Below are 26989 nucleotides of genomic sequence, written 5' to 3' on the forward strand. Positions count from 1 at the left end.
TAAGGGGCTGAGCAGGATGGTCCCTGCGAGCCCGGGAGGAGAGGAAGAACGGATACTGATGAGCCCCAGTAACATCTACCACACCCACACTTGCAGAAAAATCACTGTGCTTTAGAACAAGGCTGTATTTACCAACAAAACAGAGATATGTAAGAATTCTAATATACTATTAACAGAAAGTTTCCCATCTGTTGCATCTACCACTTTCAAACGAAGGAAATGTGGTTTATAGTTTATCCACCCACAGCACATAATGAAAGAAATATATCCACTTATTTCTGTAATCTGCCTGTTGTTACCTCCGGAGTAGCTTGCTCTGGTGTGAATTGCCTGTGACATAGGCTCTGCTGATACCCACTGACACCTCCTTTGACTGCAGCTGCGAGCTGCCGTCTAACCATCATAGCCCACAGCTTCCAGAGGAGCACCTCCTGGTCAGGATGTGACGGCAGAGAGACCTGTACTTAAGAATGTAGAACACTACATAATGCATACACACGATCACCTATGTGTGATATTCACATGCTAGCTGGCCTCCAAACCTCTTTCTTTTACAGAGAGTGCAATGTAGAGCGGGTATAGTTTAATCAATTAAAGTGCATGAGCTTTTAATTCAGAGAGAGATAAGTTCCTAACTATGAACTAGATGTTCTATGACTTTTGAGACTCAGTTTCTTCACTTTTAAAATGACGCTGATAACCGCAGAGTTGTCAAAAATGTTTTCATGATAATAGCTAAAATTAATGGAGAGCCTGGTGTGTGTCAAGTATTTTATATGTGATATCCTATCATATTTGTCTATCTATCATCTATCTATCTATCTATCTATCTATCTATCTATCTATCTATCTATCTATCTATCTATCTATCATCATCTATCTATCATCTATCTATCTATCTATCTATCTATCTATCTATCTATCTATCTATCTATCTATCTATCTATCTATCTATCTATCATCATCTATCTATCATCTATCTATCTATCTATCTATCTATCTATCTATCTATCTATCTATCTATCATCTATCTATCTATCATCTATCTATCTATCTATCTATCTATCTATCTATCTATCTATCTATCTATCATCTATCTATCTATATCTATATCATCTATCTATAATCAACATATGTAAGGACACTAATTCAGTTCATAAGTAGCGGGAGGGGGCATTAAAGATTGAGTCTAAACTGGGATTTAGATGTATATGATGAACTGAGCTGGGAAGGCCTCAGTAGTGGGACTGCATGAGGGTTTTCCAGGGGTGGAGAGGAGTTGCTGAAGGAAAATAATAAAATGGTTTCATGTGGCGTCTAGGACTGAGCCTAAAATAAAATGGGCATTATAATGTTTGTCTGAAATTTAGGTATCCTGCCCAAATGTAAGGAGATGATAAAGGAGATGATGTTAGGAGACTCTGAGACACAGAGACACAAGCAGCACTTGTTTGGTGAGCAGGTGACACGAGAGAAAAGAGAGGGTATTTCCCAGCGCGTGGTCTGAGCACCGAGAGAATCAGAACGCGGCTCTGCAGGCTCCTGAGGGTGTGATGCTCTGAGCGCCCTGGACCACAGCATCTCGGCCAGCAGGCAGCATCCCCCTGGAAGGTAACCCCATCTGGAACTGTAGCAAGATGGTGTTATTTTAAGTGGCTTCCTGGACAGTTACCATTGTCTCAAGTGAAAAACTGGAAACCAAGAAAAGTACAGTGTCAGTATGTTGGTGAGAATGCACGGAATACCCGCTGGGGTCCTTTGAAATTAATGGGAGGCTGTGTCTTTATCATCAGATCCATAGATTCTAATCCAAGGTCAGACATGAGGAAGTTCAGAAAATCCTTTATCAAGAATAAAAGAAGGAATGAAGAATTATCTAAGTCCCTAAGTAAATGCTACGTTTCTCTGTGGGGACACTATTGACATTCTGGATGGAGCATTTTTCATTGTGCACGACTGTTCAGATGACTGAAGGATGTTTAGCAACCCTAACTCCTGAGCACTAGATTCCAGGAGTGCACTTCATTTATTGTGGCACTTAAGATATACATCCCACCTCTGCTTCAAATGCTCATTGTGGGGATGCTGCCTCCTGAGGCTGGAAATCATTGATCTAATGAGACTCAAAATTACTGTTCATCCTTAGAACCAATAGTTCTGTGGGGACCTCTGTAGAATGGGAACTCTTTTCTACATATGCTCAGTACTTTGTAACTGGGACTTTTTCTTGCTCCTTCACTTGGTGCGTCTAGGACTCTCCTAGAAAGGAACTCCATTTAACATCCCAGTGTGTTCATCCAGGGCAATGAGTAGGCCAAGGTCAACCCAGTATTCTCCTGAGGAACCAATCCTGGTGCCTCATCATCACCAACTTCTGGACCTCTTTTGTCAGAAGACTAGAAGCTTCTCTGTATTGTATTCCAACTGGTACAAATTTTGGAAAGAGGAATCAAAGAGGAGGTAAAAGTATCAATGTTGTTAATATTCTGGTAGATAATAAAAATCAGCTCTCTTTAGCATAAAAAAGATCTGGGACCTATTTTAGCTCATAAGGTATAATCCATACGAGAGCCTTATAGGAATATTGTGTGTGTGTAGAGGGGGTTATTTGGATGGGGTAGGTGAGATGAGTGAGACAGGAGAGAAAGATGCTGATCAGAATCATTCGTTTGTGTCTTACTCTTAAAAAAAATCTGCCACCAGCTTGGAACTCCATCAGCAAAACTGCCAGTTTTAATATACATCACTAGGTGGCAGTAAAACAGAAATGTCTGCAAGAAAAGCAGAAATCCCTTCAGAATTATAATAAGTTTTATAGACCAAGACAACTGCAGTTATAAAACATTATGATGTATCAATTGGCATATTTGCTGATCAAATCTTTACAAGGTTCGAATAGGCTCATAAATACTGGGTTCTCTACTTTGGCCTATTCATGCTTCATGCTTCTGTTTAAGACATTTTGGAGGGCTGGAAATTCAGCAAATGTTTGAAATATCAAAGCAATATGCCACTGACAATTTGTTTTCCCGTGATTGAGGGAAAATATATATGCCTCGATTAGAAGCACTATCCAAACAAGCAGAATCTGCTACATTCAAAGATGAGCTAGCTCATTTCTCATGCAAAGCACAGCCTAGGCTGGAGTGAACCAGCAGTTAAATCAGTTTGCTACTTGATTTTTATAAGTGAGTTCCAATTCCCTTACCATTCCCACAAGAGTCTTATTATGCAGGGAAGTTTCCTTTTTTTTTTTATAAGTGGTAACTGGCTGATGATAAAATCAGGTTTTATCATAAATGCATAAAATCATAGGGCAGGAGGTAACATCAAAATTCTCCTTTCATTAAAGTGTTGGTCTCATATGGCCTATTGAAGAGTGAACTGGTTTATGACTGTCAACATTTAACAATGGGGAAACTGAGGTTCAAAGGTATATGCCTAGTGGGTGATTTAGACAGACTATGAAATCAGATTTCCCATAAGGCACTGGATGGGCTGCGAAACTGTTTACCTTGAGAGACCCATTCAAGAATTTCTGACTCCCAAAGCAAGTTGAGCAGCTAAGCCTCTCTGCTTTGTTTTTATAGATGTGCACATGATGGATTTAGGGAAAAGAGTGAAATTCCCTGGAAAAATCGGCCTTCATCATATGGTAGCTGCTTATCTTATATTATTAGATAAGGATCTTGTTTCTGGCCAATCGGTTCCCACAGAGTCTGTCTTAAGGAGTGTCTTTTAGCACCTTCCTCAAAGCTAATGCATGTCTTTTGCTCTATCTAGAATCTTTCTGCCTCTGTTTTTATCTGGCTAAATTCTGTTGAGGATGAGTGTGGTGGCCCTTTGATGTGTTCCCCAGGTACTGTCCCTGGGTACTTTCTCCAGGAAGACCAACCCTTTGTCAGTTTTCTAACATCAGACAGCTGGGCAGTGGCAGAACTGAGTGGTAGAATGTGGAACTCCTGGCTTTGAGCTAGATGAGAACTCTCCCTTCTGAATTAGACTTTCTGTTCTGTGTAATGAGAAAAGAAGATAAGAACTCACTTTCATGTAGCTGAAGTCATTTGGCAGATTTCAAGATTTCATGAGGCCCAGGCTTTCCATTGGTTCTGTTTACACTGAGAAATGCGTTCATTTGGCAACTGCCTGGGACCCATGTGTACAGCTGCTAACTTGTGGGGTTCGCTAGTTCACAGATTCATTGGTCCTCCTGACTTGGACTTCTGCATAAGTCCAGGATTGGGAAACAAAGATTCTGTAATCCATTTGTGTGTAGTAAAATTGCTTTTCCAGCTCTACCCCTCCTTAGTGATTCTCTTCCTAAGCCATCTTGCTGTGCATTTGTCAAGGAAATTTGCCATTTCTAATTCGGAGACAACAATTAAATCAGAGAAAGCTAAGCACCAGGATTCATGAAAAAATATATTACAAACAGTTTAAAAATGGGAATGGCTGTATTTGCTCTATAACAAGCAGAGCATTAAAAAAAATCAATAAGAACAACAACTAATGGTGATAATGTCTTCCCTGACTCATAGGGATATTTAAAAGTAAAATGATGTAATTGATGGGAAACACTTTGAAAAATAAAAGCACCATGCAGCACAAGACATTACGAGTATTATACGATTGGCCTTAAGCACAGCTAAAAGTGAGCCTTTTCTCCCTCAGGACCAGATGTCATGATTGATAAATCATTTGTATAATTCCCAGAGTGCAAAGGATGTTTGCAGAACTCCAGGCTCTTGTACTTGTGATCTAGTCATCAGAGTGTTCAGTAGATGTGGCCAAGGGCAAGTCACAACCTTCTAGGCCTTTGTTTCCATGTTTTTGAGATGGGGATTAATGCTATTAGTAATGGCTATCATCTGCAGAACAATTCTGTGTTCAGGGTCCAAAGCATCTGGGCTTTATTATTTCACTTACTGCTTACAAACGGCCCTATCAGGTACCTTATTTTATAGATGTGGAAAATGAAAAAGTGAAGTATCTCGGCTTAGGCTGCCCAGCTAGAAATCCACAGATCTTAAGTACAGTTGTATAGTGGACTGTGTAGGCTTGACTCTCTAGCATGCTTCCCTCTCTTCCCTCTTCCTTGAGAATTGTCCTTCCCCCAGAACATATTCCTCACAATCTGATAGGGCTGCTAATCCCAGGTACCCTTCAGGGTCACCACAGGGTAAAAGTGGGACCAGGCCTAGTCACTCACAATAATTCTCTCACTCCAGTCCCATTAATTGACTCAAGGGGTTGGTACAGGATGAAAGTCTTGCAAATTGGAATCCCTGGGATTTATATATACAAAAGTAGACACAGAGACTTTTTCCCCTGTAGGGTTGTCAATAAGGATGAGGTAAGAAGACTCGAGAAGGCTATTTTACAGTAAAAATAATTGTATACTATTTTAGATTGTTTGTTGTTAGGAAGGGACCAGGATTCATTTTTCCCCCCATAATAATTTCCAGTTGACTCAGTACCATTTATTACAAAGTCCATTATTTCCTGACTGTACTGCTGAAAAATCTGTCAAAATCAAGTGACCATGTATGTTTAGGTTTATTTTTAAGCCCTTTATTGTTCTGTTAATATATTTGTCTACCCGTGCCCCAGTACTACAATATCTTAATCAATGTAGATTTAAACAAATCTTTATATTTTATAGGTAAATCTTCCACTATTGTCTTTTCTAAGACTGTCTTGGCTATGCTTAGCCTTTTACATTTCCACATGAATTTTAGAAACAGCTGGTCATTTTTCACAAAAACAATACTAACTAACCCTGTTGGAGACCTTGAATGGGACAGTGTTGAATCAATACTAACTTATTAAATCATTTTGGAGGGAATTGACATTTTCACAGTATAACTTTCACAATACATTAGCATGGCTTATGCCTCCATTTATTTTGGTTTTCTTTGCAATGTATCACAGTTGTGTTTTGTACATCTTTTGGTAACTTTTTCCCTAAGTATTTCAAGTCTTTGATGCTACTGTGAATATTATTATTTTAAAATTTTATTTTCTATATAAGTGCTATATAAAAATACAATTTTTATGTTAACCTTTCTAATTTCACATGTTAATTCTAATTGTATACTATTTTAGATTGTTTATTGCATACAATCATGTCATCATTGAATAAAGGCATTTTTGTTTCTCCCATTCCAGTTGCTCTACTTTTAATTTTTTTCTTCCTTTGCTATACCAGCCAAGTATTCAATCCAAAGTTGAATAGAAGAGTTAGTAGCAGGCATTATTGTCTCAGTCTCAATTTTCAGGCGAAAAAGTATTCAATATTTCATTAAGTATGATACTTGACATATAATTTTCTAAAAGATAGTATTTATCCATTTAAGAAGTTTACTCTAGTCCAAGTTTGCTAGGAAGTTTTAGAGTAAATGGTGTTGGGTTTTATCAAATGCTTTCATCTGTTGGGGTTATTATGTTCCTTGTTTCTTTATTCCATTTGTTCTGAATTACATGGTTCGAATTTTGAGAGCTAAACCAACTAGAAATTTTAGTTTTGAAATAAATTCTAATTGGCCTTGGGTACTATTACTTTTACATAATACTGGATTGGAAGTGTTAATATTATGTCTAGGATTTTTACAGGTTCTTGAGAAAGATTTCTCTGACATTTTCCTTTTTTGTAAAATCCTTGCCAGGGTGTTGAGTCAACGTTATGCTGGTCTCATAAAGTTAGCTCCACTTTCCTATTTTCTGGAAAAATTTGTGCAAGATTAATGATATTTTCACCTTAAATATGTGGAAGAATTAACTAGCGAGGCTGTCTGAGCTTAGGGGAGACTTCTACATTTGGCAGAATGTTTTTTAATTGGAGACTTAACTTTTTGAATAGCAATAGGTCATTTAGGTTTTCTACCTATTTTTGTGTCAGTTTGGTTAATTTAATTTTTTTTTTTTAGAAATTTGGCAATTTTATTTAAAATTTATTGTCATGAAGTCATTCAAATAACATTTAATTTTTCTTTGTTTAAAAATATGTAAAATATGTTGTGATATACTTTTTTTTTTTTTTTTTAATACCAGGTTCCTCTGGCCCCCCACGCTTTGCTCAATCTTGCTAGGCATTTATTCAAATAATCACTTTTCCTTCATTCATATTCTTTATTGTATTTTTTCATTTATCATTTTCTGCTTTTTAATTTTCTTCTTTATATAATCTAATAATCTAATCTAGTAGATTATTTAAAACATTGAATTTTGCCTTTAAAAATTTCTTTTCTAATATATGCATTTAAGGCTATACATTATCTTCTAAGCCAATACATCAGTAACATTCTGAAGGTTTTGCTATGTTATGTTTTTATTATAATTTAGTAAAAGTATTTTCTAATTTCCATTGTGATACATTCTTTGATTTAAGGGCCATTTGGAAATAATTTTCATAATCTTTAGTTTTAGAGATTTCCTATTTAGCCATTTGTTATTGTTTTATAGCTGTAAAGCACTGTGTTCATAGGGCATATTCTATATAACTTTAATTGTTTGCAGGTTATTGAGACTTGCTTTATGTATAGCATATGGTCAATTTTGATAAATGTGCTATGTATACTTGAAAATAATGTGTGTTCTGCTACTATTGCTTTCACTTGTAGTGTTCTATACTTATCAATTAGCTCTAGAGTGTCATTTGTGTTTTTTAGATATTTTTCTGACTGATATTTTTGTTAATGAATATATCAGTTATTGAAAGAAGAATGTTAATATTTCCAACTATGATTATGTATTTTGCCTTTTACTTATATCAATTTATATTTTATGTATTGTGATGCTATGCAGTTGAGATCATATTAATTAATATGTACTAAATCTTCCTTTTATCCTATAAAATATTCTTTTTAAAATTTCTACCAATGGGTCTTGCCTTAAAGTCTACATTGTCTGATATTTGTATGGTCACACTATTTTTTTTTTAATTTTAATTAGGGGTTTCGTGGTATATATCCTTTCATTTGTGGCAGACACTATTGATGTCTTGTTCACATCAACTCATCTTCACTCTTCTAGGACATGCCACAGTATCCTACTGAGTCCTTATGAAGGCACCTTCAGCTCTGCCTGGGAGTTTTATTTTAATTTACTCATAAGGGAGACAGGAAGTATGGGGGAATGGGTGGCACCAGGCTCAGCCTTCTAGCAACAAACTATGGGAGTTTATGGATAAATTCTTCAGCCTCCTCACTCCTCAGTTGTATATTCCACACCCTCTCTCAGCATCTCTCAACACTACAGTTATAGTTGCACCTAAGAATTAAATTAGACTGTTCATTAATGCAGAATTCCTTCTTTTCCTTGTCTTCTTTTTTTTAACTCCCCTCCGTGTAATCTTAGCATTACTTTATACTAAACTATTTGTACTCAACTTGTAGTATCAGGGTCTGCATCTGTGGAAATTCAGCCTAAAAAGCTACCCTTTTACTTACAGTTTGTCAATGTCTTTATATTCCAAGAACGTCTATTACAAGGAGCATACGCTGTGCTTTGTTTTATTCAGTCCAATAATCTTTGTCTTTAATTGAAATAGTCCACTTACACTTGATGTGTTTGCTGGTATATTTGTGGGTTCTATTTTTTCCACCATGTCTATCACTTTATTATTTCCCTTCTATTAGCTTGTTAGTTGTATATTATTTTACCACAATTTTAGTGGGTATCCTAGAAATTACAACAGGCATTCTTAACTAATTACAGTCTAAAATAAATTAGATCTCTTACCACTCCCCAGACATTGCTAGGATTTAGAACATTTATATTCTTTTAATTCTCTTCCTGCTTTTGTGTTATTAATGTCAATAAAAATTCTCCGTACATTGTAGTGTTCACAAGACATTATTGTTTTGTACAGACAATATTCATTTAGGTTTCTCTCCTTGTGTACCTTTACTAATTGCCCTTAATTCTTTCCTGCATTTCAATTTTTATTGCCTAGGATAATTTTCTTACTGTCTGAAGAACTACATTTAACATTTCTTTTAGTGTGACTCTGTTGACAATTTTTTTCTCAGGGTTTTTTGCTTGTTAGCTTTTATGGAAACATTTTATTTAAACTTTGATTTTTTATATAGGTAACATTGTTTTTACTGAGGAGAAACTTATGTAATTCAAAAGCACACATCTTAAGTGTGCAGCTTGATGAAATTTTCCATGTGAAGCCCCCAAATCAAGATTTTGAACAGACAGAGCACTCCAGAAAACTCTCCCATGCCGCCCCCCCCCCCCCCCCCGTTCTGTGTTCTGTAACCATGTCTCTAACCATGAATTAGTCTTGTCTGCTCTTGAACTTCATATAAATGGAATCATACAGTATATACTTTTGTTTGGGGCTTCTTTCAGGCACTGTTAGGTCTGTGGAATCATCCACCTTTCATGTGTAATAATAATTCATTATCTTTATTACCGTGTAGAATCCCATTATATGGATATACCACAATTTGTCCATTCTATTATTGAGAAACACTTGGGTTGTTTTTCATTATTGGCTGTTAATAACAAAGCTGTGATAAGCATAATTATACATGTGTTCTTTTTGTAGGACATAAACATATTTCTGTTACAGATATTTTCATTGGTTTTAGTTTTGGGGATTGATAGTCATTTCCTTTAAGCACTCTAAATAGCGTTTTCATACTTTTATAGCTTCTAAAGTTTCTACTGAAAAGTCAGTCATGAAGTCTTACTATTGCTCCTTTGAAGGTAAATGTTTCCTCTGGCTGCTTTTCAAATGGTTTTGTTTTTGTATTTTTGTAGTTCTGTTAGGATACGGGATGGTTTCCTTGCGATGTGTCCTGCTTTCATCTGCTGCTTCGTGCTGGCTGTCAATTGGTGATCATTTTCAGCCGTTAGCTTTCAAATACCAAGTACCCCCCCCTTTTTGAAATTTTGTGTTAAAACACTTCACTTTTACGAAAGACTTGCATTAGTGCCTGTTTTCGCTAACCGAAAGGAATCCAAAGAAGATTTCTGCTCTTCAAAAAAACAGGCACAAAGTGAAAATAGCATTCAGGCAGTCGTTTTCCGTGAGCTGTTAAGAGGCAGCGCACCCCTGAGCAGCGAGAATGGCCTCCCCCCGCTTTCCCGGGGCCTGCGGCAAGCACCCCGCAGTCAGCCCCCGCACCTGAACTGTGTCTGAACAGCTATGCTCTATCTGGATATATTTTGTGCATCCCCGCTTTTACCATATGTTAGTGCTCTTTCACATTTTGTATATTATTTGGTGTGATTTAGTAGGTTCCTTTTGGGTCTGAAAATACTAAAAAAAAATTCCATATAAATTAATGGTAATTGCCTTTTCAATTTATACCATTTCAGCTCACAAAATGTTCCATAGGAATGCTCTACTTTTGGGTAGTGGGGGAAACCTGCATTGCCTTTGACTATTTCTCTGTGTTCTCCCTCTGTGATTCCAATTACATATATATATATATATATATATATATATATATATATATATATATATATGTATATTAGACTTTTTAATCATCTCTCATATGTCTGTCATGATATTTTGTAAAATTCTGATCTACTTTTACTCTCCTTGTGTTAGCTTAAATAGCTTCTATTGACCTAACTCCTGGTCACTGTTATACTCATATTAAATTTTTAATTTGGATTATTATATCTTTTAGTTCTAGAATTTTTATTTAATTTTTATAGGTTCCAGTTTTCTGATTACATTCGTCACCTTGTCATCTCTTTGTCTAAATATGCTATTAACAGTTATTTTAAAGTGCATGCCTGATGACTCCCCAAGCAGATCACCTCTGGTTCTTCCTATTGTCTGTGCTTTTATCTTAGTCCTCGCATGTTTAATTGAATGCCAGACACTGTGTGTAGGGACTTATAGAAGCTCTGGGTGATGTCATTTTCCTCCAGAGTGAGTTTATGCTTAAGATGGTAAATAGAAGATAGATCGGTGGTGCTAATACCGTCTGAGACTGAGATGACTTGAAGCTGGGTTGCAGCTTTGGTAAGTCTGCATTTGCCTCTGGTCCATCCCCTATCTAGGGTGTAATCCTTCATAGGCATTTTTTATTTGATTGTTATGTTGTATTAGGCAGGATTTCTTTGGCTGCTGCAAGTAAAAAAAAGCAGCTGAAACACAGTAAGTTTATCATCTTGCATAATGAGAAACTCCAGAGATCACATGGCTCTTTGGCTGTTAATTCATGAACCCATTCTGTCATTGACCTTCTCTGAAATTCTCTTGGCTTTGTTCTCATGGTGCTTATATGGCTGCTGCAGTTACAGGTGTCACATGCAGCTAACACTATCTTAAGGGAGAAAAGTGAAGTTTGTCTTTATAGGGTTGAATTCCATGTAAAAGTAAGTAATTCATTTTCTAGAGGCCTCTTCCCCTCATAGGTGTCTCTAGTCAGGATTTTGTGGCATGCTTATGTCTAAACCAGATATATGAGGACAATGGAGTGGCCATGTTTCACTTAGATTGGTCAAGATAAACCACTTAGGCCTGGGCATATAGCCGGCGGGTATATGAATTCCTAAGCAAAATTGAGACCTGGTTAACAAGGAAGAAGGGAAGGATAGCTATCTGTCACATGGAGAGAGAGCTGTCCTTCACAACCAGCCATCCTATGCAGGCATATCATTGTTATCCATCCAGTTTTGATGAGAATTCTGTGATTCAGAGTTTAAATACTGCACAAGGTCAAGTATTTAGTGGCAGAGTCTCTATTCATACAAATACCTTTGATTCCATACTCTATGCCCTTTTCAATGCCTTGAAGTCTTCTGACTGGGTTGTAAGGTTCCTTTTTTGTAACTATTCCCATAAGATGTTCACATATACAAACTGAAGCAGATAACACTACCCCACCCCACCCTCGCCTTTCAAGACCTTAGCAAAAGCATCACAAATGGTCAATCCCGATGAGAGCGCTGCGTGAAGGGTGTGAATCACCTATGGAACTATGATAGCCTAAAACTTTAATTCACATATTTATGTGGCCATCCCTCGGCAAGTAATGGACAGAGCCACCTAGGGCCTCAGCGGTATAAGGTGTTGCTATTCAAGCTGAAACCACCAGGGACCAATTAGATTTCTCACTTCCATTAGCAAATATGATTTGTGTCCACTCCCTGCTGCCATTCATAATTTTGAATTCCACTCTTCTTAAAATGTTCTCTCTCAGCTTCAGCCGAATGATTTTCACGAGAATCTGTGTCTTTGAGAAGTACGCTTAGAGAGATGGATTAACAGCCCTGACATCAGGGCTGGTGGGAAGGTGGGAGCACATCAGGCATTTCCATTTCTCCCCTCCAGGGCGGAGGTGGGAGCCAAGGAGCTCTGCTGTGGGAGAGATGGGGAACAGGCCGCTTCATGACAAAGCAGCTGGAACAGCCACAATTGCAGCCCTTGAGAGCAGCTCACGCCACGGGGTCAGGGGAGCAGCATTTTATGTTCCTTTGTAGAATAAACTGAATATTTTTATAAGAAACAAATCTTCCATCTATGATCCTGTTCCCATTAGAGGGTCAAGGCCAAAAGCAAACCAGAGAGGCTTAATTTACTTAGGAGACATTCAGTATAAATACTATATTCCCTTGTGTGATGTTCTTGCTCTGTTAGCCTTAATACGTGCAAACAAAGATGACAAAGTTTTGATATGCCCGAAGACCATCCTTCTTATAACACGGTGTTCCTTTTCGGCTGGGTGTCAGAAGATCCAGAAAGTCTACATCAACACAGCATGTATTTTCCCTCCACTAAACTACTATACAATCTGTAATTGCTAACCCCACAAGTTTGAAAGTTTACCTTAACATTTGTGGGAAGCAGATGGTTTCCATACACTGCCAACCCGTTGTTACCAAAGCATTTTCCAAGAATTGTTTCCCAGCCACAGTCACTGGCACAATTAACCTCTCTGTGGATAGGATAAACAAGAAAACGGTCACCAATCTGCATGGGAGCCAAATGTGCCATTCAAGATTCCTCCTCACAAGCTCTGGGACACACACAAACCCACACACAGCATGACCAGTAATCCATTTTTGGGATGCTTTCAGGTGGCCACTATTCTTTCCCTGTCGCCTCCTCCATTCCCCCTCTTTCTGTTCACCTGTCCCCACTGACCTATTTATATCTGCAGCCATTGCTCTGGCGAACCCTGAGATATTTTTCTTAACAGAACACTAATCAGGCATCAAGTGTCCAGGCTGAAAGAGAAAACAGCCTCAGATTTGAGGTTTTAGGACCAGGGGTCCCCAGCTGTTTGTTTCCCTATAGGCTTCATCCAGCCTTTTCCAATACCTGGATTTCCTTAGTGTCTTGCTGATTTTTCTCTCTCTTTCTCTTGTTTATATTTCAGTTTCCTCTATTTTTTTTTTTTAATTTTTACTTTGAAACAATTATAGATTCACAGGAATTCCCCAAAAAATGTACAGAGAGGTCCACCGTGTACCTTTCAGCTAGTTTTCCCCAATGGTTACATCTCACATAAATTAGTACAATATTCAAACCAGGAATCTGACATTGGCACAGTCCACAAAGCCTATTCAGGTTTCAACAGTTTTCGCTGCATTCATGTGCCTGTGTTGGGGTATTTTCTGAGTTTTAAAGAGGAAACATCTTCATTCTCCTGCCTGATTTCAAAATGGCTCAGAGTCAGATTCAATAAACATACAGGTATGTATGAGACATTTTTCAGATAATTCACAAGAGCTTGTTCGGTTCATCTTCACACCGTCCCTTTCAAGAAGCGGTTATATTTATTATGCATTTTATCCATGATGAATTCAGTGATGTTCCCATAGCCATCTAACGAATGGCCTGACTCTGAGTCCAGTGCTCACCACACTACCTGCTTGTTCCATCGGCTTCTGTATAGACCATGGCTGTTTTCATGGACTCTTCAATCCACAGCCTGAAATGGAGCTCAGGTTTGCAGGGACCTCCTTCCAGCTAGCCTACCTGATCGCTGACCCCCAGCCTGGTTCTCTCCTAACCAGTATGCCTTGTGCTTTTCTGATTCTGACAGCTGATTGAGGGTCCAAATGCCCAGTGACCCATGGTGGTATTTATAATTGTGCCCTAAATATTGGGAGTGGTTTATGAAGTTCTCCCACACACAGATGTGTTGATTCCCCCCAGCACATTGAGGTAGGTAGGGCTGATATTATTATTCCAGAAATGGAGCCCAGAATAAAACGCAGCTCTTTTGACTCCTGGTGAAATTCTCCACACTGCTTCCTGGCAAAATGTGGGAGAATGTTTTAACCCCATAATGGTAAGTAAGACTGACTGAGTACCTACTATGTGTCATGAACTATGCTAGGCTTCTTTAGTATATTTTCTGATTTTTTTCTCCCAGCAGTCCTACGGGGTAACTACTGCTATTATCCCCATATTACAGACAAGGACAGGCTCACTGGCCATAAGTGACTTAACATCAGGCACAGCATTAACAAGTGGCAAAGCTGGGATTGGAACCTGAGACTCTCTGACTCCTAACCTGAATTTGTAACCTAGATTTCTTATTTTGAAGGAAATAAGTAATTACCCTGAGACACAAAAATAAAACAGAGACATTCAAATTGTGTGATATAAGGTAGAGATTGCAGACTGTGTATTAAAATTGTGAATTATTTACTAATAATTAAAACTGGGATATTTCACATTAAAAATGTCTGGATTTTCAGGCTAGGTCGACAGAACTGGCAGTGGGTTCTTGGTGTAGCCCTGAGCCCGTGCTTTGCCATTTGCCACAGTTCCCTGCCAGCCTCTCCCTGTACCTGCCCAGCTCTGCAGACCTGTGAGACGTAGGTGGCTCCTTAGATGGTGGGTGAATCAAGGAAGTGGGATTCGGAGTCAAGGCCGTGGCTTTGAACTGCAGTTTCAATGTTTCCTGTGAGCCTACGGCAGCCTTGAAACATTGTCACAGGTCCTCTGACATTTCCTCCCAACTGGAGATGGAGTTTGTGCTTTCTCCCCCTGAGTTTGTGTGAACTTTTGATTGCTTTGGCCAATAGGACCTGGGAAAGGTAACTATGTGACTGTCAAAGTTGGGTTATAAATCTCGTGTCCTTTCTGCCTCGTTCACTGGGTCACTGTCTTTTGGAACTAGCCTGAGACCCTCAAGCTAGAGAGGCATGGTGTGTAGGCACCATGGCCAGAAGACCTCTCGGCCTTGGTGATCATTCCACAATGTGTATGTACATCAAATCATCATGTTGGGCATTTTATATATAATTTTATTCATCAATTACTCCTCAGGAAAGTTAAACAACATTCCCAGGTAAGGCCAGCCTTGCAGCTATCCCTGCCAAGGCACCAGACAGGTGAGGGAAGCCACCTTTGATTTCCCAAACCAGCCGTCTTCCAGGTGAAGGCCACTGAGCGATCTCAACGCTATGTGGGAAGAAAAAAATCATGCAACCAAGCCTTGCTCCAATACTTAACTGCAGAACTGTGAGATACAATAAAATCGTTTTTGTTTTAAGTCTTGGTAGCATGTTTTTCCCCCAGCAATAAATTAGGCCAAGTACTTGAAGCCCTGGGCCCCAGGTTGATCATGTATAAAACAGAATTCAGGGCGGTCTGTTTTGTCTCTCTTCCTAGAGATGAGAGTGGGAGGGGCAAATAAAAGAATGGATTTAACTATATATTGTAAACTACCAAGTGCTATTTAAATCCGGTTTTTATGATGATTATAAAAGGCCGATGGCTTATGAAAATCTTTAAGCCTTCCTTCAAGGGAGATACAAAGACTGCAACCCACAAAGGGAGAGTGAACAGGTGAAATTCTTTATAAATGCTTGTGAAGGATTTTAATTAGTCACATGTCTTAGTTATATGCTCCTACAGCGCAGTGGCCTTTTCAGTATGCGGTATCTCCACCGAGTGGCCTTTTAGTGCCGGCGGTAATGGAGGGCACAGTGACAGGACTCGGGTGAAACCTTGCAACTTCCAGTTATGTGGAGACATTAAAATAACCAGAAAGACGGTCGTATGGAAAGTCGGCCAAGCAGATTTCAGTGGACAATGAGCTCGTGTTGGGGAGAGACATCAGGTCACTTTGTAAGACGGTGCAGAGAACACTGGGCAGAGCGCTTTTAACCCAGAGGCTCACTGAAGGTTGGGGCAATTCTGTTTTTATTTTTGTGCAACAAATTTCTAGAGAGCACTTTTTTATTTACTAATAATTGACTGTGACAGGTGGCTGTGATATAGTGACAAGGTCTTGTTCAGGTATTTCCCTTTGCTTCATTCTACCACTGGTGGCGTTTCCATAGGTTGTTATTTTGTTATTTCCTTTAACTCTGCTGCCTGGGTAACTCTTCCTTCTAATTTCAGCACAAATATCACCTGGCTTTACTTGATTCCACAAATTAGTTGAGGTTTCTCTGTCATGGATTACCTGGCTCCCTGTGTGTTTACTTCACTATATTTATTACAGGGGTTTTGTATTTAACCAGGGGAAAAAGATCCTCACATTAGGTTGAGACATAAAAGAAAATGTAGCTACTTCATTTTCTATAATGGATCTGATCCTTCCAAGAAGTGGTGACCCTGGGGGTTTAGCAGGAACACTCAACTTTAACTGACTGATCACAGTGTATCAGTTGCTGCCAGTGTGAAGTATCGGCTTCATATTGCCAGTCCTACTTTAAATGCTCAGTTGTTCCAAATGCCCCCTCCACTCCACATTCAAGCTGGTGTCCAAGTGGTTGGAGGAACAAGTTAGAGTAACTCTGTGGCTTTGGGGAGAAGAGGGGTCTCTGACTAGGAGCTCACTCTTGGCTGGTCTCTGTATATTGTGTACTGCGCACTGAATATTCTGTCAAGCACCCTATACAAACAATTCTGTTACCTACATATTTATAGAGAGTTGTCAAGAGCATTTGCTTTGGAATCAGATTTATTTTAATCCCAATCTCTACTCTGCCCTTTATTAAAAGTATTCTTTGACTGGATATTTCATTACCCAAAGCCTCAGTTTATTTATCTTTATAATAGAGATATCAATGGCTGTCGTTGGCTTTGATTAACTACTTAACGCAGTGCCAAGCACATAGTTTTCTTTCCTTTGCTTCTTTTAAGCTCTTTCTAGTTATAGTTTCTTCTTTGTAGGGCCTTCGTTCCTTGGATATCCTTGGACTCATGTTCCTAATCCCATCTTTTCCCCACCAAAATGTAACAATCCTGGGTTTTGTTTACTCAAGGTTCTTCTGAAAGGCATGTGGGAGTTGGGGAGAATGGCATGCTCATTCTTTCAAAAGCAGCATATTGCAATGAAATGAGCACAGATATTGAAATCAAGAATTTGGTACTTGTAGGTTTTCATGAGTGCCTCTCATATCCAGGCAACTTCAAATCAAGTCAGCATATTAGAACACTCTTCATGAAAGGAGATGCAATGGGATGGGAATGGAAATGGAACAGTTTGCTGTCTGTGGCTCTAAATCAAATGAACTTGTCTAGCCTAAGAGAAGATACTCCATACATAGCTTCTGATGTGTGTCCCAAAGTATCTGATTCTAGATGTTTCAGACTTGCTGGTTGTGGTATGATTATTTGGTATGTTTCTCTAAGGTGCTCAGCATTGTGGTATGATTATTTGGTATGTTTCTCTAAGGTGCTCAGCAAGTTCCTTAGAGGCAAATAACTTGTGTCATTTCCTCTGAAAATAATTCAGAAAAAATAACATTCAGTATTCATTTCCATATCTGACATGCCCAAGGGGCTTACAATTTCTCTGTTTCTTTATAGCCAAAGAAGTGGAGAGGCCTTTAAATGATGTTAATGCTGTGATAAACACAAACTTGATGTGGAGTTTCTCTTTAGAGGGGACAATCTCTTTTTCAAAGATTAGATTACTGAGGGTCTGATCCTCTTGGAGTGACTTTCCCAGAGCCTGGGCAAGGTCAAGGCCATGACGGCCATGTAGAATGGTCAGGCCCTGTTGACAGGTCAATGGAGTTTCTGGGCAGGTTGCTGTGCAGTAACAGCACTTGCTGTAGCAGTCTCTGCAGTTATTCTTAATATGTGTGGATTAAGAATTACATTGTGAAGCATGGACTACAAAAACCACTTTGTTAGTAATGCCCATAAATGCAATGTATAGCGTTTTGTTTTTTCAGTTTGAAATGCTTTTTCCTTCACATTTTAAACCGCATAAACCTTGTAAGCTCTCACCCATCTTTTAAGGCCTACTTTTTGTTCCCTTTCTGAAAAATCATGCCTGAGCCATTTAAGCAAAAGTAGACACTCTACTCATTGTGCTTCTACTCTTTGTAGTAATTACTTTGGTTTCGGATGGCCTTATAGCATTTGTTTATACATTGGTCATCCTTACCACACTGTGAGCTCTTTCTAGATAAATGTCATGCTTGATTCGTCCATCATTTAGAGAAAGTACTTAATAAATAGTTGAATAAATAATGATTTGCAAGGCTTTGGGGAAAAAAATTAAAGCAGAGAAGACTTAAAAAAAGGGGAACTTAACCAATGTTTATTGAATGTCTAACACAGCTATTACTTAACATAGAATAATTTAAGTGTCTCTCACAACACCCTTTAGGAAAAAAAAAAAATATTGTATTCATTTTACAGAACAAGAACTGAAGCTCAGAAAGTGTAACAAAGTTTCCAAAATCACACAACCAAGAATTGATGAATTCAGAATTTGATTTAAAATCTGTATGATTCCAAGATCATAGTCCTTAATCCTGTTTTTTCCCACTTCTCAGTGATACAGGGATTCATAGTTTGTCTGCACTCCTAGTGACCAGACTTTCTGGAAGACTGTGTTTTTTTTAACTTTCTTTTGTCAGACAAAATACTTAGCCAATTCTCTCAAACGTCAGGCCTATCTCTACCCGGTGATTCTCTGTCTTCCTGTTTCCTAAGTTAAAATATTGTCAAACTAATTGTGAAAAAAATTACAACAATCAAGATAATAAAATAATCTACCACTGCATAACTCCCTTCAGTTTCCTCAGGCCTTTGGGTAGAATGTCCAGTAAAAAGTTGAAGGGAAGTGGCCCGAAGTGGTCAGTCCCTTGACTTGTCCCTCTCTTAGGGGGAAACATTCAATCTTTTACTATTAAGTATGATTTTAGCTTTAGTTTACTTTGTAGATAGGGTTCATCAAGTTGAGGAGGTTCCCTTCTATGTCTTCTGTGATGAAAGGTTTTTATTTTTCCTAGCTGGATTGGATGTCAGATTTTGCCAAATGATTTTTCTGAATCTATTGAAATAATTATGTGCTTTTTTTATTCATCTGTTCATCTAATGATGGATTACGCTTAGGACCTTTACAACCTTTAGATTTTATGTTTCTTTGATGATAGGTTATTTAAATTCTAGGATTGCTTTTGACATCATAAATCTAAAGGCTAATAACTAATGATGGTATAAATATATATCTTAAGTAGTATAGCAAATCCATGATTATTAACTATGTAGCTGGAGTTTTCATCACACCATGCAAACAAATTACACAGACTTTAACATTTAATTTTTTATTTTCCATAAAACCAACTGTGGGTTTATATAAACACATAGAGTCATGTAAATACTCCTAAAATCATCATACAGATTCATCTCTCTCTTTTTACCAAAATTCTTCCATGTGATTTCTTTCTAGGCAAGCCCAGCAGCCCCTCTCAGCCATGACAACCATTGATTTGGTCTCCATCCCTACAGTTTAGCCTTTTTCTCAATTTTGTATGCACTGATTCTCACAGTGTTTTGGGAGGTACTTCTTTTATCTAGTAAAAGGAATTTAAGATTCGCTGATGTTTCATGTATCAATAGCTTGAGAGTACATTTTCCTACAAACTTCTTAAAAGAAAAGAAAAATAGCTGTTGGGAATGTGCTATATTTATCAAAAGAAAATGGAACCAGATACATAGATGGTGAAGAGAAGGGGCTACTATTTGCTTTGCCGTAGTACAAAAATCACATTTTTTCAATAGGTAAAAAACAAAACAAACTGTGAACTCTTTGGGCCAACAAGTGATGGCACCCTTTCATCACAGAATCAGGGGAAACCCTGTACCAGGCACAAGTCCTTGTCATTGCTGCTACCCATATTCTATAGACACCCTCTGCCTGTTTTCCTTACCCAGTAGCAATTCATTAAATTCTCTCTTGGTGAATTAAGCCGGATTAGATAGCAATGCTCTTTGTGTAATCTGCATGGTATTGAGAGTAAAATAGTTAAATAGAGATGGGGTAGATGGGGCCAGAGTTAGTGATGAATTTCTGTTTTTCTCCCCAGTGAGAGATACATTTTCAGCTCAGGACTCTGCTGGTCCGATGCTCTGACAGGGCAGGGAGTGTGGGACAAGAGCAGCATGAGTCTCTGGAAGAGAACTTTGAACAATGACAGGGAAAAAGAACAGAGAGTAGATCTCATAGCTTTAGCCATTTCACTCCAAAGGTTTTCTCTAACCCTTTAGGGAAGTTGAATAGGACATAAGTATCAGGTTCCCATTGTAGTGTATGTGCAAAACAATGGAAATTCGGCTTTTGTTAACCGTGTTGCAAATTGTGTAATATGCTTAGTCCATGAAGCAGGTTCAGCTCTCAACTGATCCTTCAGCTACCTTTACAAAGCCCTGAGTAAAACAAAAACAAACAAACAAAACAAAATAAAGCAAATACAACAAAACTCTGAAGAAGGCCAGTGCATCTCAGGAGCCCTCACAACCATAGCATAAGTCATGTAGACCTATAGCTAGGAAACCTTCAGGTCAGTGTAGTTGGTGCTGGTGGGGAGTGGTGAGCTCTTGGGGTGGGTTGGGAGGTTGACATTGACACTCTGTAGGGCATCTTAGAAAGTAAAGTGTCCTCCCCCAAGACAGCAGAGAGCAAATTACTAGGCAAAAAAAAGCCCAAACTTACAACAAAAGCTGTCAGGGACTCATTCACAGCAAATGTCAGACTCCAGACACCAACTGCTAATGTGTTAGAAAATGCTGATTAGGGATTACTGAGGCTGCCTATAAACTTTCTATTACCATTATTTAAGAATGTTTGAAATGAGTTGGTGCTAATTCCATCAGCATTTTATGTTTTTCTTATAGGTTTCAAATCTGTGAATGTCAGCATTTACAGAATTTAGATGAGAGAGAGATTTAAATAAATGCATTATAAAAGAAGCAGCCAGGTATTTAATGAATATAAGCATCAACTTTAGATCGTATGCACTGCATTAATTTTGAAATTGATTTGTATAATGTACATAAAGATTATATACCTCTAAATGGGGTAAGTTCCATGAGAGTAGAATTTTAATTCTATATTGTTAATTGATATACCCCAAGCTCCTGTAACAGTTCTTATATACAATAAGCTCTCAATAAATGTTGCTGAATTAGAGACTAGAAAATACAATAAAAAATAAATATGCAAACTAGAGAGTTTCTATAGTTGCTATGGTTGGATAAGAAATTCTACTTTGAAGTTTCTAGAAGCTAAAGTGAAAATGAAATTATACTTGGTTATATAGCTTATATTATCAAAGAGGAGCAAGGATACCAATTCATTAAGGGGAAATTAAGCTTCCCTAGGGCTAAAATCTATAAGAACTTCCCAATGTAGAAATTCATAAGAAACAATAATGAGTTTTTAGGATGAGTTTTTATAGCAATCGTCAGTAAAAGTTGAGAGCATATGCTAAACTTTAAAGTGTTAAATCATGAACGGGATTAGAAAGCAGCCATTCTATAATAAGATGGGAGAAAATGGGGCGGGGGGCAGCGAGGAGTGGTAGGTAAAGTGTGCAGGTAGGTCAGAACCTACTCTGGCTGAAGCAATTTGGCTTCTTAGTAATGGAGATTATTTTCCATTTGTCTTTTTAGCCATTTTCTGATCTCTCTTGTTTTAATCATTTACTCATTCAAAAATCATTTATTAATCACTTTTTATGCCTCAGTTGCTGTGATAGATGCTGAGGATACAAGATAAATTTCACCTAGTCCTGTCCTTAGGGAGCTCTGAATCTGGTAAAAGAGAAAAGTGAGTCAACTGGCTATTATGGAGATTTGTTATGAGTAAGGACTCCATGGTGTATGTGTGGACACAGAGGAGAGGCATCTAACTAATCTGGGATCAAGGTAGGCTTCCCAGAAGAAGAGACCTTGGAGTTGGTTTTTAAGGATATGTTTGAGTATCTGGATGAACAAAGGGAAGAAAGCACCCTAGGTGGAGGAATGGCATGCAGACTGGGAAACTGCAGTTACTGGATGGGGTGGAGGGCTGTAGAGTGAGACATGCTTCTGGGGATTAAGGAGACAAAAAGAAAGGTGATGAAGGACGGGTCCTGCGGGTTAAGGTAAGAACTTTGAACTTTATCCTGAAAGCTATTCGCAGCCAGAATCATTGGAAAATGAGATTTTAGTGATTACAAGTCTCTTTTAATAATTAGTTGTTTTAATCTTGGTCTAAGAAGGATTTTAATGCTGTTCTTTTGGTTCAGTAATAATTTTTTTCATGCCAGATGGGCAGAGAATTTGTCTTCTTTGGTGTCCTGGTCCATCCTCAAAATTTTATTGAAAAGAAAAGGCTCAGAGAGAGTAAGAGGCTTGACAGCTACCAAATAGCAGAAGGATTCCAGCCTTCTTCGAGAACCACTGTAGAATGGTGAAAAGAACAGAAATGCGGGTCAGGGGGCATGAGTTCAAACTTCAACCCTGAAGCAAGTTTGCGACCTTAAGAAAGTCATCTAGACTTTCCGAGGTTCAGTGCCCTCATTATAAAGTTAACAATGACTGCTTTAAAATATAGATTTGATGTTGAAGTAATGTGAAACAGCCCCAGCTTGCGGTGGGTGCTTAGTGAGTATTTGTTGACTCTAAAACTCAAACACCTGATTTGGACTTTGGAGTAGTTTTCCTGCAGCCTTACTTGGAGCAAGCACAGTGTCTGCAGTATGGCCTTCTCTCTGCTTTTTCTTCTAATCCGCAGTATCTCTGTGCCTTCTGGACTCAAGCTCCAGTCCTATCCAAATGGGTTTTTCGAGTTGGGGCAACTTAGGTCTACAGAGTTCCTCGACAGTCTCAGTGAGGGACACCTTGTGCGTTACTGGAACTGGAGCAAGTGGAGGAAACACATGGTTCGCACTGAAACCTTCAGATAGAAACAGTCCAAAGCTTACAGCCGGATCTGCCAGAGCGTCTGTGATGGAGGCCTGTAATCATCTGGAACCGGGACACTACTCATCAATGACTAAAGTGCTAGGGGAAAGTGCTGTGAGGGTGGAGGAAAGGTGGCTCTGCCTTAACTACAGACATGGAGGCAGAGGCATATTTTTGAAATCAATTTTTTAAAAGATCAATCCATCCAAACTAAGTCATTATAAAGGTAACCAAGGATAACAGCCTTATCAATCAAATCTTTGCCTTCACAGCTGAGTGAAGTCTTTTACTTCCCTTTATAATAAAATCTGAGAGGGCAGTTTAATTTCCCAGTTAGAGTCAAAAGAGTCTTTTCTTGACCCTTAGCTTTTTATATCCACTGACTAATTCACCTCACTTTAATGATATGCTTTATTATTCATATTATTATTTTTGAAAATTATTCCCAGAGGAGGAAGAATATAACGAAAAGGCATCAGACTTTTTATTTGAAGAACTAATCAGATTTTAGGAAGACACATGAGGGCACCATCAAGTTTCTGGGCAAGAAGCTGAAATGATCTGTTTCCCACTATGGTTCTGAAAGTACATGGTTGGCAGAGAATGAGTTTTCTGGGCTTTGCAGGGAGGACTCATAGAAGGAGGTGAAGGAAGGACCCTATTGTGTAGCAGCAGGAGGGATACCAGGCCCATGTTAACATTCCCTTTTGACAAATTGAAATATTATCCTAATAGCTGCAGTGTATTAATTTTTCAGGCTCATTCTAGGAAGAAATGAAGTTATTGTGGAAGAGGTCTGCTCAGAGAGGATACCTGCACCTCAGCCATGATAGGCTGATTATGGCTCATTGTGTTTCACAAAGCCCAAAGTACACAGTCATTATGTGCTCATGAAACCAATCAGACTCAGCCACATGCTAGAATCCTACCTATAATGGTCAGAAAAATCAACAAAAAAGCGAGGGCTTTTCTAATATTCTTCTGACTTCCAAAATGTAAGTGAACTGAGCTTTCTGCAGAAATACCTTTTCTTCAGGACTTGAGAGAATCTAAGAAAGCCATTAATCTAGGGCCTGCATGTTGTAACTGAAGAACCAGAGGCTAAAGTTGATTTATAATTTGCTGAAAGTCACAGAGGTAAGTAGGGCCAGTGACAGAGTTAAGTGAGAGAACAGGTCTGAATTGCATGACCATCCTTTCTTCCATTGCATTCATGAGGGATTTCTCAACTATTCTACTTGTATTAAGAACATAAATTTGAGGAGTGGAAGAGACAAGAAATCTACTATTTGTTAAACAGTTAATAGATACTTAGAATGGTGCTTGAGTGCTCTTATATTTAATATCTCACTTAATACAGGGAAGTCAGTATTATGCTCACTCTACAGATGCAGAAAATGAGGCTGAGAGAAGCTCACTTAGTCAAGGTACCAAAGCTAATGTATTGGGACTGGAATTAACTCCAAGGTCAATTTGGATCCCAAATTGCCACAAACCACTACATAACACTGAGGCAGTATGAATTTATAAAATCTAATATTCTCAGAGTTGGAATTAAATGAGAGGTAACCAACTACTACTTTCAAATTGATGCAATACTTTTCCCTACAGAATTCTTGACAGATGTTCACCAGTTTCTACTTTAGTACCTCCAGTCATGAAGAACTTAGTCCCTCACATATTTAACCCTTGTAGATATAGTTAAAAATATTGCCCATATTTTACTTCTTAATTTATCCTTATAACTCATATTTCCTAGGTTATTTTCTGATATCCCATTCTGCATGGTATACTCAATCTTTCATTTGTTAATTCAAAAATACTTATTACATATCTATTACATGCCAGCACTATGTTCTATTCTGAGAGTACAATGATGAAAAAAGCAAATATCATTCTTATCTTCATGAACTTTGCATTGTTTAAGCAAAGACTTGGGTGTAATTCATATTTAAGTAACTAGAAGAGGGAAGTATTAATAACATAGCACATAGAATTAAAACAAAAAGATAACCAAAGCTCTGAAATGTGCCTTGCTCAACCCTATAATAAAATGTTTATGTAGAAGGCAAATGACATGCCTTTGAGGATCACTTAGAAAATGAAATACTGGGAGAATTTTTTTTGAATTCTCTGAGAAAGTAATAAAAAAATTTGCTTAGAGCATCTAAATGGTTCCTCAGAGGTCTGGCTGAGTTATGGCTGGTGACATAAAGGAATCCCTGGCAAACAGGGCTGGGCGTATGGCTGTAGGCAAATTGTGCTACCTGCTGAACTTTTCACTGTGTGGATATTGACTCTAGAACTTGATATATACGGGGCCATGGTCTGATCCTGAAGTAGCAGCTGCTTGGATTGGATCTCAGAAGACTCAGGTGAAAATACAATTTGATCATAAAAGGTAGGAAGCAGGCCTGGGGAACGCTTGAAGGAAGGCTGCCACAGCAACACCAGACAATCACTAAGCGCCTATTGTGTGTCAGGACCTTTACATAGTTATTTCAGGTAATCATCTCTGTTATAGATGAAGTAGACCATGTCCCCACTCTAACTTTATAACCAATAAGCAGAGGAGTTGGAACCCCCACCCATGCGTATCTGATTCCTAATTCTATGCATTTGGCATTACACCACGCTGCTTTCTTGATATTTCTGTGAAGGCAACTGGCTGATTCCTTGAAACCCTGAGCTGAGATTCAAGAACTGACAGGTTGAAGCTAGAGAAGCTTGTTTCAGGGCCCTACATTTGCATAGGACCCACTCAAGGTCTTGGGATAGGCCTTAGCAATAAAGTCCCACATTTTTGCAATGCTGGGATATTTGTACATTCTTTTTCTTAAAGAGAGCCTCCAAATTTGGAAAAGCCTTTGGCTTCATAAACTGTGCTAATGCCCTATTTAGAGAACAGTCATTCATTCAACAAATATGTTTTGAGTGCCTAATACGTGCCAAGCACTGTACTAGGGGCTAGGGAGACAGCACTGAACAACCCAAAACAGAGATCCCGGCCCTCATAGTGCTAATAGTCTAGAGACCATGTACATTGGAAGGGTCCTGGCAGGAAAGATATCCCATACTTAAACTGGATAATTTGAAGAAAGTTTAATAAATGAACTATTTGCCAAGGTATGATTGGTACAGGTAAACCACAAAAAATAGTGTAGTATTTTCTGGTTAGTAATAGGAAAGCACTAGCTTGATAGGCAAGGGAATGGAGCGGTTACTAACCTGAAGACAGAGATACCTGAGTAAAGAGAAGTGCCTGATAGGGGATGAGGCCTTTGGCTGATGGCAACTAACTAATCATGATGGGAGGGAGTGGGGCAATACACACTCAGCCTTACTTTGCTTTTGCCCTCTGATATCCTGTTGGTATTCCCCATTGACCAAATCCAACTGGAAGTTAGAGAGCAGTTTAGCCCATTTAAGTATTGATACAGATCAGCCTCCTAGATCACATGGTGCAGAAGGGTGGAGTGTAGATCTGGAGGAAAAACACATGATATCCAACACATAGTATGTGTTCAGTTCAATCCTTAAAACTTTGGTGAGGATGCGTTCTGGGAAAAAGAGTTACAACAAGTAGAATGCCAGTGCTCTAGTATTAATAGTACTCCTGAGAATAATAATGATAATAAGAATATAATAATAATAGCAAGAGAAAACATTTATTGAAAACATACTCTGCTGTAGACATGAGCTGAGAATTTGCAGTATCTGATATCCCATGAGCTCTCTCCTTCAAACAATGTTCTAAAGGGCTATAGAAGTTGGTCTTTTGCCAACTTTGAAGTATTTTCCACCAATATAGGAAGAGTTATACTTCCTGAGGGACCCTTTCCTGTCTATGTTTTATATATT

Source organism: Miniopterus natalensis, chromosome 9, assembly GCF_054644295.1.
Source record: "Miniopterus natalensis isolate mMinNat1 chromosome 9, mMinNat1.hap1, whole genome shotgun sequence".
Taxonomy (NCBI): Eukaryota; Metazoa; Chordata; class Mammalia; order Chiroptera; family Miniopteridae; genus Miniopterus; species Miniopterus natalensis.